Raw genomic sequence first — 6,952 nt, forward strand, 5'->3', positions numbered from 1 at the left:
GTGGGGGAAGCCCCGGGGAAGGTCGGCCGGTGCCTCCGGCTGCGGGGGCGGGCGGGGACCCGTGACCGGAGGAGGGAACGGCAGGGGCCGGGCGGGGCGGGGGGGGCCCCGCCAAGCGTGCGCAGCCCGGCGGCTCGGGCTGGGCAGGTCAGCGAGGCGGAGGGCAGCAGGCCCGGCGGGGAGCATGCAGAGCTACCCGGCCTGATTATGTGCAGAGCGTGTTTCTTCGCTCTCTCGGTCTCGTACTGAGAGAGGTGTAAGCGGAGCGAGGGGCGAGGGGGGGGCCGGGAGGCGTTCATTCAGAGAGGGAATTTGAAACGGTGCTCCACAGCCCTCATTCCGTGGAGGAGAGGGTTAGTGTCGCGCTCTGTTTGACAGACAGCCTCCAAGCTCTCGCCCAGCTTTTTATTTTTAATCCCCCCTAAGTCAGGATGCCGCAGTTTGACAGCCGTGAGTCAGTGTGAATCCAAGCTCTCCTCCTGTGTGGGCTGTTGGAAAGGAGGTCCCAGCCGCAGATGCTTCGGGGCTGAGGCAGCAGCAGCGGCACTTTCGCTTCAAGACCGTGAGCGTGACACGGGGATGTCTGCAACAGGCTGAGCAATGCGGCTGCGGCAGGTTGTCCCTGTGCCTCGGTAAAAACAGGACGGAGAGGAAAATATGAAAGGTGATGGGATTTGGAGGCTTTCTTGGCGTAATTATGTTTTGCATCTGTTTCAGTCAGGCATAAAGCATAGTGACTACCTAGGGGACAATGGAAGTTATGAAATGGAATAAAGCTACTATTGTCCCATGAATCTTGAGCGGATTTGAGGCTGACGCGTCCATTAAAGGCCACCATTGTGTCTCCCAGAAAGTACATAACACAGATTACGCATGTGGCATTGCTGCTGATTTCATTATAGAACATACACACATACTATGAGAAAATAAGGTATATACAGCCTTTCTTAATAGCAACAGAGCCAGTCTTTTTGTTTGATAAAATTGTATAAATTTAATATACATAAATCGAACAAGCAAAACATGTAGATGTGGTGCTTAGGGACATGGTTTAGTGGTGGACCTGGCAGTATCATGTTAATGGTTGGATTCAGTGGTCTTAGAGGCCTTTTCCAGCATTAAGGATTTTGTGATTCTACGAAGCAGTGCTTCATTCATGGAGAAAAGTGAACCAAGAATTTGTTTTTCCTAAATGCCAAGCTCAGATATCAGGAAAGAGGAAGAAGAGACAACTGCATTAGGAAATAAATGCAGTGGATTGCTTTCAAGCCACAGGCCAAAAAACCTTCTGGAGATGCTCCTCCAAAAGAGAATGCTTTTCTGCATCATCCTGTGCAGAAATCTGAGTGGATTGTTTGTGGTTTTGTTTTTGTGGGGTTTGAGTGGGTTTTTTTTGAACCAGAAACAAAGATTGGTAAAACAAAATACCTGGAAACAACATGCATTGCTCATTCAGTTTTAAGAAATACTCAGTGTAGGTCAGTCAGCTGTGGGCAGTCTTTGCCAATGCAAAGTACTTTCTTCAAGAAACAGCTTTTAGTTTTCTGTTGAGATTCCACTGAAGCCTGAAGCAGTCATTTAGGAGACTCAACGTTATCTATCTATCTATCTATGTTATCTGTGTGTGTCTGTGTGTATATATAAACCTCCCAGCATATATAAGGCCCTTTCATGAAAAAGGATCTTGGGCGGTGGTGGTTTGCAATTTATAGTAGCTATACTATTGTTAAAAGACTACAGTGAAACTGTGAAACTCACTAGAAATCTGTATACATGCCAGTGAGCATGCGTTTTCCCCCAAATTACTGCAATGCTGATGACAAATAGGATTGTCACTTAAATCCACATTTGGATTACTTTTTATGTCTAAATTTGAGGTTGTTGGCTGTAAGATCCCTGGCAAGTGGTGCTTATTACTGATACCTTCGGGCAGCTGGAAGTGTACCTACTTCAGTACAGAAGATACTAAACTAATGCTGCCAAGTGTTATTTGAAATTCTGAATTTTAACAAGGCCAACTATCCACCTCAAAATAGCAGAGTAACCAAATTTCTAGCTTTATTGTTGGTATACTTTTGTGTACTCTGAGTTATCATGAAAGCTTAGTGTCACAATTTGTTTTTGAAAGAAAAAGCCTTTTTTGAATTTATAGTATGAGTAATATTTGAAAAAAGGAGTAAGTTTATTAAATCTTACCATCACTTAATAAATTCTCCAGTTTCGCAGTGTTTATTCTACGAAGCCTCAATGGTAAGCTAAACATGTTTAACCATTTAGTTACACAACAGACAGTTCATCCAGATGTCATCCAAATATATGAAACTCAGCTGCTGTATTTCCTAACAGTCCCCATGCACTTGCAACATTACTCTAGAAGAAGCCCAGTAGCCTCTATCTCTTCTACCTTCCCTGCTCTGAGATCTGCCAGCAGAACCAACTGGCTCTTGTATTTATTTCTTTCCTTTGGAAAACAAATGTATGAGCTCTATCTCTTCACCTTTTCTGTGGTAAATAGAGCCTATGTCACTCAAGCAGTTTCCACGTCCAGATGTTACTCTTCTAGTTTTGTACAAACAGGTCAGGAAAGGCTTCTGCAGCTTTTTAAGCTGAGAGTATGCTCAGTTTACACTGAAAGTATGCTCTATATTTCAGGAAGCCAATATTTGGTTTTGGATCATCACTTGTTTGGAATATACATGACAGGACTGCAAAACAGAAGAAGCCATCCAGCTTTCCAGCACAGGTGTAAATTAAATAGTATGCTTTAAAGATTAGATGACATCCTGGATTGAATTTGCTCTTTGATTTCCATGTGTATTTTGAAATATGTGGAAGCTCTGGTGGAACCGATAGCAATTTATTAGCATCAATTTATTAGCACACACTACCTTTTGGAACAAAAGAAGACAAACCCCTCATTTTTTAAATATATGCAGAAAAATTGCATATCCATAGAGAAGAACAAGTTATTTCAGATGGAGAAAATGTCTTGTAATGGCAACCGAAGTGTTGAGCTAGTAAAGGAAAATTGTTAAAGGATACTCATTTATTCAAAAGCCAAAATATACTACTTCATATTTTGATGGATTTGACTGAGCTATGATGAGCCAGTCTTATCTCACCAGTACATCTTTAATGGCCTTCAGTGGTATAGGCTACTTAACCCAACTGAAATCTGTTCTTGCATGTAGTATAAACACCTACTTTATTAGAGAATGTAGAAGTTTCTTTCTGATATACCAAATATCCATTGTAGTAGCCTCCCAGAGCAAGAAATACTCTATTTAAAATGACTGCATGTATAAATGAGGGTAAATGAGATTTGCAGGCTTGAAGTTTTCACAAACTTGACACATATAAAATTTTAATCTAGATTTTTCTAGCAATGCTATTAATGCATATGAAGTGATGCCATTTCTCTTTAAGATATACTGACAGAAAATAGGTGACCAGGTTTCATACAGTAGTGTAAGGGAAAATTAACACTGTAACTTCTGCTTTTTTCCCGGAGTTTTCTGGAAAGGATTTCTGGCGTATGTCTTTTTCTGCTTTGTAGGATACTGCAGCAACTGGTGGCAGTGCAATTAATCTCAAACTCGCATAATATTTTAACCAATACTTTTTTACTGTAATACATAAAATACTCTCATACCATGGGAAGTGTCTAATGAATTTTATACACAGCTACATCTAAAATTCAAAAAGTTACAGGGATGCAACCATTTTAGCTCAGATGAATCTGTAATTTACTAGGGGACTGTGTATGGTATTGCTGAAGACAACCAGTGCTGTGCTCAAAAGACTGTAGCATATTCATGCTTTCCTTACTTTTTTTTGACCCTGTGAAAGAGTAACACTTCCAGACTTTGAGTACTGATTTTTAAATCCATTGTACGTATGTCTAAGCATAAGCTTCTACTAACTTTTCTATAAGCAGATCAGATTAAGTGCTTTAAAATGGCTTCTTCGTGAAGCTATTGAAATGGTGAAAAGATGCTTTATTTACAAAACTACATGTTAACTCGTTATTTTCTAAATTTTGGAATTTCTCATATTAGGTTTGTTTAATCTTCTCAGATAAATATATCTCCAAAGCAAGTTTATTTAAATAATTTGACTTCCCTTTGCTGATCTTTCAAGTACTCGCAGTGAAATTCCTGAAGTTCCCTGGGTGGTTTAACAGAAAAACCTGAATCTTTGTTTGCTCAAATGTTACATCTGTGACATTTTTATTATAGAATGTGCTTGATCTGTACAAGGCAGTGTAAATTTATATTGAGTGTATCCTTTATGATTATGAAAGACAAAATTCTCTTTTCCTTCTGGCAAGACACGTTAATAAAAGAAACCTCAAACCACTGAAGTGGATATTTAGACATATAGAACATGCCACAAAACACATCACATAATTCAGTCTCTAGGCTGATTGAATGAAGGCATTCCTGTTAGTTTCTCACTAGCAGGAGCAGCAGCAGTGTTTGTAGCAGTGCCTGATTGCATAAACAAACCATAGGAAAGTAGAATAAACCCAGACAAACAGAAACAAAGCAGATCCAGAGTGTGAGAGGTAGAGGCTACATCCATATATCCTTTTCTTTGTAGACCGAGCTCTACACCTGAGCCTAAATGTCCTTCACTGAAATTTCCTTTAGATTCGCATTCAGGGCACTGAAGGAAAAAATACTTAGGGATATATAATTCCATAGCATAAGCCCAAACTCACAGTTGCTTGCAATGGATATCTGCAAGGACACATTCTCTGGTGTGCATCCTGTAACATCATGTGGCAACATCAATCAGCTCACATCAGACATGCTAGTTCCTGAAAAGTCATGATCTCACATGCTTAAAGTGAGTGTATCAGTACTTCCTTGAATCCACCTCATTATCCTTTTCTGGGAAGAAGGTGGGCATTGTGGGCATCATACCTTTAGTTTTACATGTGGAGGAATGGGAAATTTATCTTTCCCACAATAAGCTTTCCCATAACTCAATTTGCACACAAGAATGATGGGATGGATATAGACAGAGAGAGGGGCTATATGAGAAGAGATCCTGGGGGACCTCTGCTGTCTTTATTGTGCTGTATCCTTCCTTGGGAGTAGTCACACATGACTTCCAAATCCTCAGCTTTGGAATCTTTTATTTATCTTTTGAACTGATTTTTTTTTTTTTTACAAAGGCATGTAGTGATAGGACAAGGAGAATGGTTTTAATCTGAAGGGGGATAGGTTTAGATTAGATATTAGGAAGAAATTCTTTGCTGTAAGGGTGGCAAGGCACTGGAAGAGGTTGTGGACTTCCTGTCCCTGGTATTCAGGACCAGGTTGGATGGGGCTTTGATCAACTTAATCTAGTGGAAGGTTTCCTGCCTATGGCAGGTGAGTTGGAACTACATGATCTTTAAGGTCCCTTGGTTTGAGTAATGCCAGTCCAATTACACTGAGGTTCTGGGCTCAGTAGTAGTGCTAAGAACAGTGCTTAGCCTTTCACAGGAGGTGTTCAATACCATGCAAGGCTGGGCTGAAATGACCATCATCTTAGGTTTCTATGGTCTTAAATCATAAATATAGGTCCACAGTAGGGACAGTTTCTTACAGGATTGCCCATACCTAACTGCTGTACCCACAAGACCTTGTATGCTGCAACCGGCTAACAGGAAGAGCAATCATCAAAAGCAGACAGCTAAAGGGGAAGATGAAAGTCAAGATCTGTGTGTGACTGTTGATAGTTGCTCACAGCTGTAGAAAGTGTGAGGAAATTCATCGTGCCTGAAAAAAACCTAAAACAGCAAGGCAAAGATTTGAACTCTTGCCAGACTACTTGGCCTTCATACTAGGTTCAAGGCTATTGTGGCATTCTGCAGTTATTCCTTCATGTTTATGAAGCTATAACAAACACACAAGCACCCATTGCTCAGCAGACAGAAAGTGAAACAGTCATGCTGGTAGTTTGGGTATAGTACTGTGGTGAGTAGATTTCTCCACAAGGAGCAAGCACTTTGGCATGTAAAAAAAAATGGATCAGGGAGAGTGTGGCCAACCACATGGCCTCTTTGTGGCTAATCACACGCACTCAAATAGTAGGTTAAAACCACAGAAGAGAAACAAAATGCAGATATTTAGATTAGATTGATTTCTTCTGTGAGGGCAAATCATATAAAAAAAGGCTAAAAGGGTAATGACTAGTGACCTAAACAGCTCTAACTACACAGCATGACCATTTAATTCTGCTGTTCATGGATTACTTTCAGTTTAAGAAATTGGTGCAAATTTAAGTTTTATGATTTTACATTGATAACAATAGCAGAATTCGCTGTTGTTTTCCTCCATTGATACTGTCTTTAACAACACTCTCTGTTTTAAAGATGTTATGACACTGTGCATATGGAATAACTGGATGGTGAATGAGACCCCTGAAGTTTAAATTGAAAACAGCTGGGATGCTTTTCTGATAGCATTGTTAAAATACTCGTATCGAATTAGATACATGATTCTGGGAGAACAAGGAGGGGCAATAAGGAGAACCTCTGTCAAAATGAATGCTTTCAGTTTTGCAGGCAATCATTTACAAAAAACAATAAGATATATAAATATCTACTGAAATAGATACCTAGCTATAGATAGCTAGGGGCTGTGATAGCAGAAATATTCAAATGTGAGAAAAGGGAAGGAAATCATAAAGCAAAAATTCATTACCAATCTGAAATCCATCCATAACAGAATAGATTTTGTTAAGTAAAGCAATACAGTGCATGAGTCAGCTCCAAGTTTGAGGAGAGTGAGCAGCTGTCACTCTCTCTGTAGTAGTAGGGCAGTACAACGGGGCACTGCCTGTGGTGACCTCCTGCAGTGTAGCAGATCTGAGCTTGGAAACTGATCTCTGTGCCTTGTCTCTTCCTGATTTCACTGCACCCAAATATGAGCAGACAGCCTTATAAGAGAGAGAAAAC

The sequence above is a fragment of the Neopelma chrysocephalum genome, unplaced genomic scaffold (genome assembly GCF_003984885.1).
Source record: "Neopelma chrysocephalum unplaced genomic scaffold, ASM398488v2 Primary Assembly neopelma1_71, whole genome shotgun sequence".
NCBI classification, from domain to species: Eukaryota; Metazoa; Chordata; class Aves; order Passeriformes; family Pipridae; genus Neopelma; species Neopelma chrysocephalum.